The following is a 12,918-nucleotide window of genomic DNA, read 5'->3' as shown; positions in this document are numbered from 1 at the left end:
CCACCCTTTTGCCTCCCGCCCAGAGTCCTGTAGTAATTTTTGTTGTCAGAAGGGAATCGCGGTGCAATGAAGTTTGAGAACCCCCTGGCTTAAATCATCTTTACAAGAGATGGTTTCTCCCTGGGCCTCAAAAAATACTGCTGAACTGCAACTTTTTGCCTTTGGAATTCACCAGATTCTACTCTCTGCTTTTTAACCCTGGGGTGTTTGTTCCCCATGTATCTTGCCCCTTTACAAGCGTCTGTCACTATCAGCCAGGGAGGCCTTAGTCCCCAGTACCATTTCAGCTCTGTTCCCTGCCATTGACATTCACTTACCTTGGGATACATTCCTTCAGGCTCACTGTAACTGTTCCCCCTCAGCCTGCCAGAGACGCATCCTTTAAGGCAAGTTCTTCACTTTCTCCTCTAATGGGAAGTGCACCAGCTGTTACTCTAATGCCGACAGGAGCTCTCTGCCAGTGCCCAAATCAGCTTTAATCGTATTAGTTTTCCTCCTCCTCTCCCACTCACTCATTTTATTTATTAATTCATTTTATCATCAAGTCTCTGGGATGAAAATAAAAACAAAGCAAGAGGGACAAAGTAGTATGTTCTGTACAGGATCACCCTAGAACTCCGTTACTGATGCTTAGCTGGATGGGGCCCTTGTTCTTTTTAATTAGCATGGTAAAGATTTGTAAAACAAAGACATCAGCTTCCTTTAGTCCTTAAGGCCCTGGGAGCTGGATTTTTTTTTCTCTCGCGTGTTTACATGGAAGCAAAAGCAATACCTTGCTAGAAATAAGCAGAACAATTCTCATACATATTAGAGTAACCACAAGCAGCTGACTTAAATGTACCAGAGCCAAAACATTGAAAGTTAAGTCTCCCGCTCCATTTGTAAGTCTCACTTCATTGTCTTTAGTTCCTGGGTATTAGTAAATAACATAGGTGACACCCAATTCGCAGCATGAAAGCAAACTAAGTAGTATGTATGCTGCAGCTGGGTGCTGTGTAAAATTTGTTCCATAATCTTAGACACCCCTCCCCCCCCTCACACCGCACAAACCCACCACCAAAACTAACTTCATTAGAGTTAATGGTGACGCTATATTGTCCTTTAAAACAACGTTAATAAAATATATTTTTAAGGCTAAGATTTCAGGAAATGGGTTTTTACCCCTTTCCTCTCAGTAAAATGGAGAGGTATTAGATTAGAGGTAGACAGCTGTACTATGAATTTTAGGTCTGGAGATCATCAAGACCTCCTTAAGATCATTAGATTTTCAATTCTTTGCTCAAGAAACACTCACTTGATTCTGAGAATATCACCCAGTCTAATCTCCCTCTTTTATGAAACATTATGCAGAAGGTGATGGCAATACCTGGAGTTCTCAGATTTCCTCGATTTGTCACTCCAGCTTTAAGCCTGTGTTTGGGATAGAGACTACACTGTTTTCATCAGTCGGTGACTTCTTCCTAGCAATAGATTAAGATTAGCAGGCAAATTCTCTACTTTGATACAGCACTTTTGTACCATTAGTTTACAGATATATGAAGAAACTTTGATACCATTTGTATGCTGCAGACCCTGGCAGGGTTAGCCAGAATCATAGAATCATAGAATATCAGGGTTGGAAGGGACCCCAGAAGGTCATCTAGTCCAACCCCCTGCTCGAAGCAGGACCAATTCCCAGTTAAATCATCCCAGCCAGGGCTTTGTCAAGCCTGACCTTAAAAACCTCGAAGGAAGGAGATTCTACCACCTCCCTAGGTAACGCATTCCAGTGTTTCACCACCCTCATAGTGAAAAAGTATTTCCTAATATCCAATCTAAACCTCCCCCACTGCAACTTGAGACCATTACTCCTCGTTCTGTCATCTGCTACCATTGAGAACAGTCTAGAGCCATCCTCTTTGGAACCCCCTTTCAGGTAGTTGAAAGCAGCTATCAAATCCCCCCTCATTCTTCTCTTCTGCAGACTAAACAATCCCAGCTCCCTCAGCCTCTCCTCATAAATCATGTGTTCTAGACCCCTAATCATTTTTGTTGCCCTTCGCTGGACTCTCTCCAATTTATCCACATCCTTCTTGTAGTGTGGGGCCCAAAACTGGACACAGTACTCCAGATGAGGCCTCACCAATGTCGAATAGAGGTGAACGATCACGTCCCTCGATCTGCTCGCTATGTCCCTACTTATACATCCCAAAATGCCATTGGCCTTCTTGGAAACAAGGGCACACTGTCACCTCATATCCAGCTTCTCATCCACTGTCCTTTTCCACAGAACTGCTGCCTAGCCATTCGGCCCCTAGTCTGTAGCGGTGCATTGGATTCTTCCGTCCTAAGTGCAGGACCCTGCACTTATCCTTACTGAACCTCATCAGATTTCTTTTGGCCCAATCCTCCAATTTGTCTAGGTCCTTCTGTATCCTATCCCTCCCCTTCAGCGTATCTACCACTCCTCCCAGTTTAGTATCATCCTCAAATTTGCTGAGAGTGCAATCTACACCATCCTCCAGATCATTTATGAAGATATTGAACAAAACCGGGCCCAGGACCGACCCCTGGGGCACTCCACTTGACACCGGCTGCCAACTAGACATGGAGCCATTGATCACTACCCATTGAGCCCGACAATCTAGCCAGCTTTCTACCCACCTTATAGTGCATTCATCCAGCCCATACTTCCTTAACTTGCTGACAAGAATACTGTGGGAGACCGTGTCAAAAGCTTTGCTAAAGTCAAGAAACAATACATCCACTGCTTTCCCTTCATCCACAGAACCAGTAATCTCATCATAGAAGGCGATTAGATTAGTCAGGCATGACCTTCCCTTGGTGAATCCATGCTGGCTGTTCCTGATCACTTTCCTCTCATGCAAGTGCTTCAGGATTGATTCTTTGAGGACCTGCTCCATGATTTTTCCAGGGACTGAGGTGAGGCTGACTGGCCTGTAGTTCCCAGGATCCTCCTCCTTCCCTTTTTTAAAGATTGGCACTACATTAGCCTTTTTCCAGTCATCTGGGACTTCCCCCGTTCGCCACGAGTTTTCAAAGATAATGTCCAATGGCTCTGCAATCACAGCCGCCAATTCCTTCAGCACTCTTGGATGCAACTCGTCCGGCCCCATGGACTTGTGCACGTCCAGCTTTTCTAAATAGTCCCTAACCACCTCTATCTCCACAGAGGGCTGGCCATCTCTTCCCCATTTTGTGATGCCCAGCGCAGCAGTCTGGGAGCTCACCTTGTTAGTGAAGACAGAGGCAAAAAAAGCATTGAGTACATTCGCTTTTTCCACATCCTCTGTCACTAGGTTGCCTCCCTCATTCAGTAAGGGGCCCACACTTTCCTTGGCTTTCTTCTTGTTGCCAACATACCTGAAGAAACCCTTCTTGTTACTCTTGACATCTCTTGCTAGCTGCAGCTCCAGGTGTGATTTGGCCCTCCTGATATCATTCCTACATGCCCGAGCAATATTTTTATACTCTTCCCTGGTCATATGTCCAACCTTCCACTTCTTGTAAGCTTCTTTTTTATGTTTAGGATCCGCTAGGATTTCACCATTAAGCCAAGCTGGTCGCCTGCCATATTTACTATTTTTCGACTCATCGGGATGGTTTGTCCCTGTAACCTCAACAGGGATTCCTTGAAATACAGCCAGCTCTCCTGAACTCCTTTCCCCTTCATGTTAGTCCCCCAGGGGATCCTGGCCATCCGTTCCCTGAGGGAGTCGAAGTCTGCTTTCCTGAAGTCCAGGGTCCGTATCCTGCTGCTTACCTTTCTTCCCTGCATCAGGATCCTGAACTCAACCAACTCATGGTCACTGCCTCCCAGATTCCCATCCACTTTTGCTTCCCCCACTAATTCTACCCGGTTTGTGAGCAGCAGGTCAAGAAAAGCGCCCCCCCTAGTTGGCTCCTCTAGCACTTGCGCCAGGAAATTGTCCCCTACGCTTTCCAAAAACTTCCTGGATTGTCTATGCACTGCTGTATTGCTCTCCCAGCAGATATCAGGAAAATTAAAGTCACCCATGAGAATCAGAGCATGCGATCTAGTAGCTTTCGTGAGCTGCCGGAAGAAAGCCTCATCTACCTCATCCCCCTGGTCTGGTGGTCTATAGCAGACTCCCACCACTACATCACTCTTGTTGCACACACTTCTAAACTTAATCCAGAGACACTCAGGTTTTTCTACAGTTTCGTACCGGAGCTCTGAGCAGTCATACTGCTCCCTTACATACAGTGCTACACCCCCACCTTTTCTGCCCTGCCTGTCCTTCCTGAACAGTTTATAACCATCCATGACAGTACTCCAGTCATGTGAGTTATCCCACCAAGTCTCTGTTATTCCAATCACGCATAGTTCCTTGACATCACCAGGACCTCCAGTTCTCCCTGCTTGTTTCCAAGGCTTTGTGCATTCGTATATAAGCACTTGAGATAACCTGTTGATCGCCCCTCATTCCCAGTATGAGGCAGGAGCCCTCCCCTCACAGACATTCCTGCCTGTGCTTCCTCCTGGTATCCCGCTTTCCCACTTACCTCAGGGCTTTGGTCTCCTTCCCCCGGTGAACCTAGTTTAAAGCCCTCCTCACTAGGTTAGCCAGCCTGCTGGCAAAGATGCTCTTCCCTCTCTTCGTAAGATGGAGCCCGTCTCTGCCCAGCACTCCTCCTTCATGGAACACCATCCCATGGTCAAAGAATTCAAAGCCTTCTCTCCGACACCACCTGCGTAGCCATTTGTTGACTTCGACGGTCCCTACCCAGGCCTTTTCCTTCCACGGGAAGGATGGACAAGAACACCACTTGCGCCTCCAACTCCTTTATCCTTCTTCCCAGAGCCACGTAGTCCGCAGTGATCCGCTCAAGGTCATTCTTGGCAGTATCATTGGTGCCCACGTGGAGAAGCAGGAAGCGATCCGAGGGCTTGATGAGTCTCAGCAGTCTCTCCGTCACATCGCGAATCCTAGCCCCTGGCAAGCAGCAGACTTCTCGGTTTTCCCGGTCAGGACTTGGCTGGTCCATTTTTGTCTGTGAGATTCCCAAAAGAATAGTTTTGGATGATTTCTCATTAGTGCCTACAGCTCTCTCATCACAGAGTTCTGTTCTGTCACATCTCTTTATTCAATGGGTATGGGAGGTCATTAAGCTACATAACGAGGCACTGTAGACTGAGTTGTCTTCTCGATGTGGATGACACTCAGTTGTACATCTCAGTTTCACGAGCCCCAGATAAGTACGTGTATTTGATTTTTCCCAGCGCTTAGAGGCTTGAATGAAAGCTAGTTAGCCGAGACTAAACATGCATTGAAAGGAGGTAATGCTAGTAGCCTGGGGGGACTAACCAGAGGAAATGAGCAAGGTCATATTGGCTCCCTCAGTTGAAGGAGTGTGTTAACCTATTGTTACTCAGGTTCATACATTGGGGGCATTATTGACTCCTGGGCTGATTCTGGATGTCCAGATAGCCCCAGTAGCCAAAAGTGCATTTTTCTATGGCTAGGAGATTGTGACCTTTTCTCTCACACATACATCTAGTCACTGTTATTCATGTCACTTCCAGCTTAGATTATTATAATGGACTGTTTGAGGCTTAGCCTGAAAATCATTTGGAATTCTCAGCTGAGGCAGACTACAGAACCCCTCTTACTTAACAGTGGCACCCAGTGCTCAGAAGTCAGCACTGACTTCTAATCTGTTCCCAGGTGTTGATTTTGATCAATAAAGCTCTAAAAGCTTTGAACACTGACTACCATAAAGAGCACCTGCTGCCCCACTTGAGGTCAGTAGATGTGGTAAGCTAAGAGAGGAGAGTCTTAGGAAAGGTTAGAGGAGGCAGCAGTAGCTTGTTCAGCTTCTGTTGTTCCAACCTGTAACTGCCTCTATTTTGTACACAAATGAATACATGTATCTAATGCTAGGATGTATTCATTTTAAATAAATCAGTTTGCAGATCGGAAAAAGTGCTATTTTCCCTGTGAACTTTCAGCCCGCTGGGCTCAGCGGAATAGCTACACACTAGTTCACCTCAGAAATGAGTGAACCAGTCCAAATAAATAAGAACCAATATGAACCTGAATTTAGTTTGAATCCTTCAAACTAAATTTTATTTGAGGTTTGAAATAATTTTGTTGCCATTCTAAAGTTAAATCCTCACTGGTATTTTAAACACGCTTGTTTTTAATTGTAATGCACTTTAAGATGAGCATAAAATTGTGTATAAATAATACTACATCACATAAAAATCTGTTAGTAGGATAGAGCACAGATAAGTCACTGCCCAGAGGAAAAGCAGCAGCACTTGTTAACAGGTTTCTATTTTCCTTACTCCCATAATAAAATGTATAGGAGGTTTACATACCTGAATGCACTGAGACTTTCCATATTAATGATATACACATATATATTACCACATAATATTCAGTGCTGGCTGGTGTATCTAATGTGCAGGGCCCCAGGTACTTCACAATTCTTGCCATAGAATTCTACTCCAGAATCTAAGCATTCATTGCAGTAAAAAAATTCCAGCCTCTGGGGTTGCAAAGAAAAAATCAAGTGCAAACTGATGCAGTGTGCAGAGAGGATGAAGCAGTAGCTCTTAGAAGCATGAATTCTCACTCCAGTCATCTCGATGGATTAACTCTGAAGCCTAATGCTAACACTTAAAATGTCAATATGTTTCAGAATTACAGAAATCTTCTACTAATGCATTTATCCCATACTCACAGCTATTCCCGGCAAAATACTTACTTTTCATGAAATACAGGAACATGGGAATTACCATACTGGATCAGACCAGTGGTCAACTAGTCCAGTATCTGGCCTCTGATAATGGCCTATACCAGCTGCTTCAGAGAAGATTACATTATGAAACTTCCTAACGGATATATATGGAAAAAGCCTGCCCACAGAGGAAATTTCTTCCTAACTCCCATCAGTTACTAGCAGACATGCCTTGAAGAATTACTGTTTATATCAATTCAAAAATTTTGTTTTAAATCCTTTCTAAAGTAACTACAGATGTTCTCATTGTCCATATGACCAAGCTTTCCTTAACCTTACCAATCTCTTGGCTTTAGTGATGTCACGGGCAATGAGTCCTGTAGGTTCATTGTACAATATTTCCTGTAATCAGTTTTAATTTTTTTACTTTTCTGTTTCACTGATTGCCCTTGTTCTTGTTACATGAGAGGATAAATCGGACAGCCCAATTTACCTTTTCTGTACCATTATTATTTTGTATATTCCTGTCATATCCCCTTTTGTCTCTAAACTAAACTGTCCCAGTCTTTTTACTCTTATCATGGAAGTAGATTCATGCCTTTGATTATCTTTATGGCTAACATTAGATCTTCTCTGGGTCAAAGTGACCAGAACTGCATACAATATTCCAGATGAGCACATGCCATTGATTCATATCATAGCAATTTATTTTCCATATTTTCTATCCCGTTCCTTCTGCACCCAAATATTTTTTGTTCTCTTTTTTCATTGTTCTTACACACATAAGAAACCAGTAGGAAGACCATGCAGAACACAAAGCAGTGGTGTCATATGCTACCAGCAAGACCAATTGTTTAAGAATCAGGCTGCAGCATTTTAAACTACCTTAGTTTCTGGACTGATTTCAAGCATATTTCTCTGTAAAGTACATCACAGTACTCTGCTCTTTGTTGTCAAACGCCTGGTTTACAAGCTACAAGGTCTGCATCCAAATGAAAGATTCACAATCTAATCAAACAGAAATGGAAAAAAACCCATCATGATCAGTACTGCTATATGACCACTCAACAGCAACCTCCAAGTGTGAGCTTGAACAACAGAACAACAACTGGCAGGCATACACATTCAGTGAAAAGAAGATACAGTCCTCACCATATCTTCTGGTTGCAACTCCCAAGTGAGCAACATTGCCTTTTCTGGATTCACCTTCAGACTGCTAAACCTCATCAATGCCCCAGTCTCAACCAGACACTGGATAAGGCACTTGACAGCACTCGCTCTTATTACCCTGATAATGTGACACACAAAATACCACATTACATTTCTGTCAACAGGGAAATAATTTCCTTTTTGATTCTGCTGTGACTTGCTTTGCAGGGGCCAAGACAACCTGTGTCCCTATTTATTCTTTTTTTATCAGTAGTCTCTGTAAAGAAGCTATTCAGAAACCTCATTTCGGACATAAAAATATCAGCCATAATTCTATAGCAGCTTGATAACTTATATAGAGAAACCACTAATTCACAACTTTAAATTTCAACAAATTTAGGGAGTCAGATTCAACATCAACCCAATAATACTCTTGTTCCAGGCTTTTACGCAGCACATTTCTTCTACTCGCAATCTACACTCAACATTTACTCTTTTAGCTTACACTAGAAATTCCATGCATGTTGCAGAGAGATGGTCAGAAATCGGGGGGCTGTGTTCCACCTTCAAAAGCTGATGTCAACACTACTGTCAGGGTTCCTTCCCCACTCTGAACTTTAGGGTACGGATGTGGGGACCCACATGAAAGACCCCCTAAGCTTATTTTTACCATCTTAGGTTAAAAACTTCCCCAAGGTACAAACTTTGCCTTGTCCTTGAACAGTATGCTGCCACCACCAAGCGTTTTAAACAAAGAACAGGGAAAGAGACCACTTGGAGATGTCTTCCCCCAAAATATCCCCCCAAGCCTACACACCCCCTTTCCTGTGGAGGCTTGAGAATAATATCCTAACCGATTGGTTACAAAATCATCAAAGACCCAAATCCCTGGATCTTGGAACAATGGAAAAATCAGTCAGGTTCTTAAAAGAAGGATTTTATTTAAAAAAAAAAAAGAGAGAGGTAAAAATCAACTCTGTAAAATCAGGATGGAAAATACTTTACAGGGTATTCAGATTCAAAACACAGAGGATCCTCCTCTGGGCAAAACCTTAAAGTTACAGAAAACAGGAATAAACCTCCCTCTTAACACAGGGAAAATTCACATAAAACAAAAGATAAACTAATCTGCCTTGCCTGGCTTACCTATACTGGTTGCAATATTGGAGACTTGGATTAGGATGGGTTGGAGAAGATGGATTTCTGTCTGGCCTCTCTCAGTCCTAAGAGAAAACCACATAAACAAAGAGCACAACAAAAGTGTTCCCCTTCCCCCCCAAGATTTGAAAGTATCTTGTCCCCTTATTGGTCCTTTGGGTCAGGTGCCAGCCAGGTTAGCTGAGCTTCTTAACTCTTTACAGGTAACAGGATGTTGCCTCTGGCCAGGAGGGATTTTATAGCACTGTATACAGAAAGGTGGTTACCCTTCCCTTTACATTTATGACCACTACCATCTAAAATGGTGCAGGGAGCAGCATTCGCTTTAGGTGTTAGCACTGTAGTAGGAGAAAAAACCCGAGGAGAAATGTTCAGATATTTTACTTTAAAATGCATTGGTAAATGTGTGCAAGTATATCTGGCCCAATTGGGGCCCTGCACTATGGGCACAATGTTAGCAATGGCAGTGCCACATGTCGAGTTACAGTAACGGGCTCTTAAATAATTGAGATCAAAGCAGAACTTTATTTTTTTTAAAAGCACTTTAATTCATCTTTAAAACAGACAGCAATGGCCTACATCTAAAGGAGGCTGGGGATGAAGAAGAGAACACTTAAAAAACCCTTTATTTGGTGAATAGCCACAGCCTGTAAAAACCATGGGAGAAGTTCTGCTCCCACTTAGGCCTATAAATTTCCATTGCCTTCAACAGGGTTGTACAGGTATCACGGAGTACAATTTGGCACTGAAATAACAAAATATCAAGCAATTTGCTGAGCAATTGCTTGCTTTCAAAAATGACAATAGGTCAAAGCTGGCAACAAGCAAAGGGATACAAATTAAAGATGTAAGCACTATTTCTTCCATTGTTCCAATGCTATTAGGCCCAAATCCTGCAGACACACGTTTAATTTTAATTAGGGCTGTTGAGCGATTAAAAATATTAATCATGATTAATCGAGCAATTAATCGCACTTTTACACAATAATAGAATACCATTTATTTAAATATTTCTATATTTTCAAATATATTTTCAGTTACAACACAGAAGATAAAGAATACAATGCTCACTTTATATTTATTTTTATTACAAATATTTTCACTGTAAAAAACAAAAGAAATAGTATTTTTCAATTCACCTAATACAAATACTGTAGTACAATCTCTTTACCATGAAAGTTGAACTTACAAATATAGAATTATGTACAAAAATAACTGCATTCAAAAATAAAACAATGTAAAACTTTAGAGCCTACAAATCCACTCAGTCCTATTTCTTGTTCAGCCAATTGCTCAGACAAACAAGTTTGTTTACATTTGCAGAAGATAATGCTGCCCACTTCTTGTTCACAATGTCACCTGAAAGTGAGAACAGGTGTTCGCATGGCACTGTTGCAGCCGGCGTTGTGAGATATTAACATGCGAGATGCGCTAAAGATTCATACGTCTCTTCATGCCTCATTCTTCCATTCCAGAGGACATGCTGATGACAGGTTCCGCTCGATAACAATCTAAAGCAGTGCAGACCAGTATATGTTTATTTTCCTCATCTGAGTCAGATGCTAACAGCAGAAGGTTGATTTTCTTTTTTGGTGGTTCGGGTTCTGTAGTTTCTGCATCAGAATATTGCTCTTTTAAGACTTTGGAAAGCATGCTCCATACCTCATCCCTCTCAGATTTTGGAAGGTATTTCAGATTCTTAAACCTTGGGTGAACTCCTGTAGCTATCTTCAGAAATCTCACATTGGTACCTTCTTTGCGTTTTGTCAAATCTGCCGCAAAAGTTTCTTAAAATGAACAACACATGCTGGGTCATTGTCTGAGACTGAATGCTATAACATGAACTATATGGCAGAATGTGGGTATAAAAGAGCCAGAGACATACAACTCTCCCCCAAGGAGTTCAGTCAAATTTAATTAATGCATTATTTTTTTTAACGAGGGTCATCAGCATGGAAACTTGTCCTCTGGAATGGTGGCTGAAGCATGAAGGGGCATATGAAGGTTTAGCATGTCTGGCACGTAAATACCTTGCAATGCTGGCTACCAAAGTCCCATGCGAACACCTGTTCTCATTTTCTGGTGACATTGTATGAGGAAAGGAGTACTTGTGGCACCTTAGAGACTAACCAATTTATTTGAGCATAAGCTTTTGTGAGCTACAGCTCACTTCATCGGATGCATTGTAAGAGGGCAGCAGTATCTCCCGTAAATGTAAACAAACTTGTTTGTCTTAGTGATTGGCTGAACAAGAAGTAGAACTGAGGGGACTTGTAGGCTCTAAAGTTCTGCATTGTTTTGTTTTTGAGTGCAGTTATGTGACAAATCTACATTTTATAAGTTGCATTTTCACAATAAAGAGATTGCACTACAGTACTTGTATGAGGTGAACTGAAGACTATTCCTTTTATCATTTTTACAGTGCATATATGCGTAATAAAAAAATAATATAAAGTGAGCAGTGTAGACTTTGTATTTTGTGTTGTAATTTAAAACAATACAGGGAGTCTTTACGTCAGATGCCACTTACCATGTTTTTCAATTGACTGCCCGTTTTGCCCCTACGATGCTTGTTTTGCCCTTACGATGCTTGATTTGCATAAAGTTGTTTGAAATCACTTTGTGGTTGCGTTATACTGGTATGGAGCTGGAAGGGGGCACTTCTGATTGGTTTTGAGCAGTGTCTGCTCTAGGCACCAGCCTAGCAAGCAGGTGCCTGGGGCAGCAAACAGGGAAAGGGCGGCACTGCGGCGGCTTTCAGCGGCACGCTGGGGGCAGCTCCTCCGCTTCCCTCTTTGGCGACACGCCTGCGGCAGCCCCTCCTCCTGTTTCCTGTTGGCAGCATTTCCCTTCGCCGCTTGGGGTGGCAAAAAAGGTAGAGCCGGCCCTGGTTTTGAGGCAGCAGGGTAGTTTTATTGCTGGGTAGGGTTGCTGCTTGTTTTTGATTGGCTAAGCCCAGGGCCGGGAGCCAAACAGGAAGCTTGAACGGTGACTGTCCGAGGCTCAGCATGTATACCATTCTCCCTGGCTTTCTGAGCCTGTGTTGCCAGTATTCTGAGCAGCATATGAGTTTATATGTTTGTTTGAATGCTGTTTACAAAATATAGTGTACAGTAAATACATTGATGTTGCTACATTAGTCATCTATAATTCATTTTGTACAGAAATCTGGATTAGTGTGGTGAAATCAAGCCTTGGTTCAGGAATCAATCGCCCCTTCATACCATTGATTCCTATGGGAAAAGCGGTTTTGACTTACGACACAATTCTGAGGAACAAATTGTGTCGTAAGTCCAAGGACTTCCTGTATATTTGAAAATGCAGAGAAACATCCAAAAATATTTAATAAATTTCAATTGGTGTTCTATTGTTTAACAGTGCAATTAAAACTATGATTAATCACAATTAATTTGAGTTAATTGCAGGAGTTAACTGTGATTAATTGACACCCCTACTTTTAATCCCATTGAAGTCAATGAGTTATGGTAATAAAGTGGGTTTATTTGCAGGCTTGGGCAGTAGCATGATGACAAATCTCAAGTAAAGGCAGCAACTAAAAAGGGATCTAGACATTTATATGTCAATGTAATGTCATAGCACAGTAAAGATGGACAGAACTTTTAACCCAAATATAAAAAACAGTAGGCCTTCAAAATCCTATGCTAGTTTTCAGGAGTCCCTCAGAAATAGGATGTCTGTTCTTTGCCCTTTCCCTAAGAACTGGCTGCATGGCCATTGATTTGGGTTTACATTTTTAAGGGGATTCTTTAAAGGGATCCCAGCACGCTCTTGTAGTAATTAGCCCTTTATATCTGGGGGATACAGCCAGCTGGAGGCCCAGGAGGGTCATTTGCTTTTGACTGACTTCCATTTCTTCAACTATTTAGTTACCTTTAAGATTTT

Source organism: Lepidochelys kempii, chromosome 4 (assembly GCF_965140285.1).
Source record: "Lepidochelys kempii isolate rLepKem1 chromosome 4, rLepKem1.hap1, whole genome shotgun sequence".
Taxonomy (NCBI): domain Eukaryota; kingdom Metazoa; phylum Chordata; order Testudines; family Cheloniidae; genus Lepidochelys; species Lepidochelys kempii.
The sequence above is the reverse complement of the archived record's forward strand: the minus strand, read 5'-3'. Positions refer to the sequence as shown.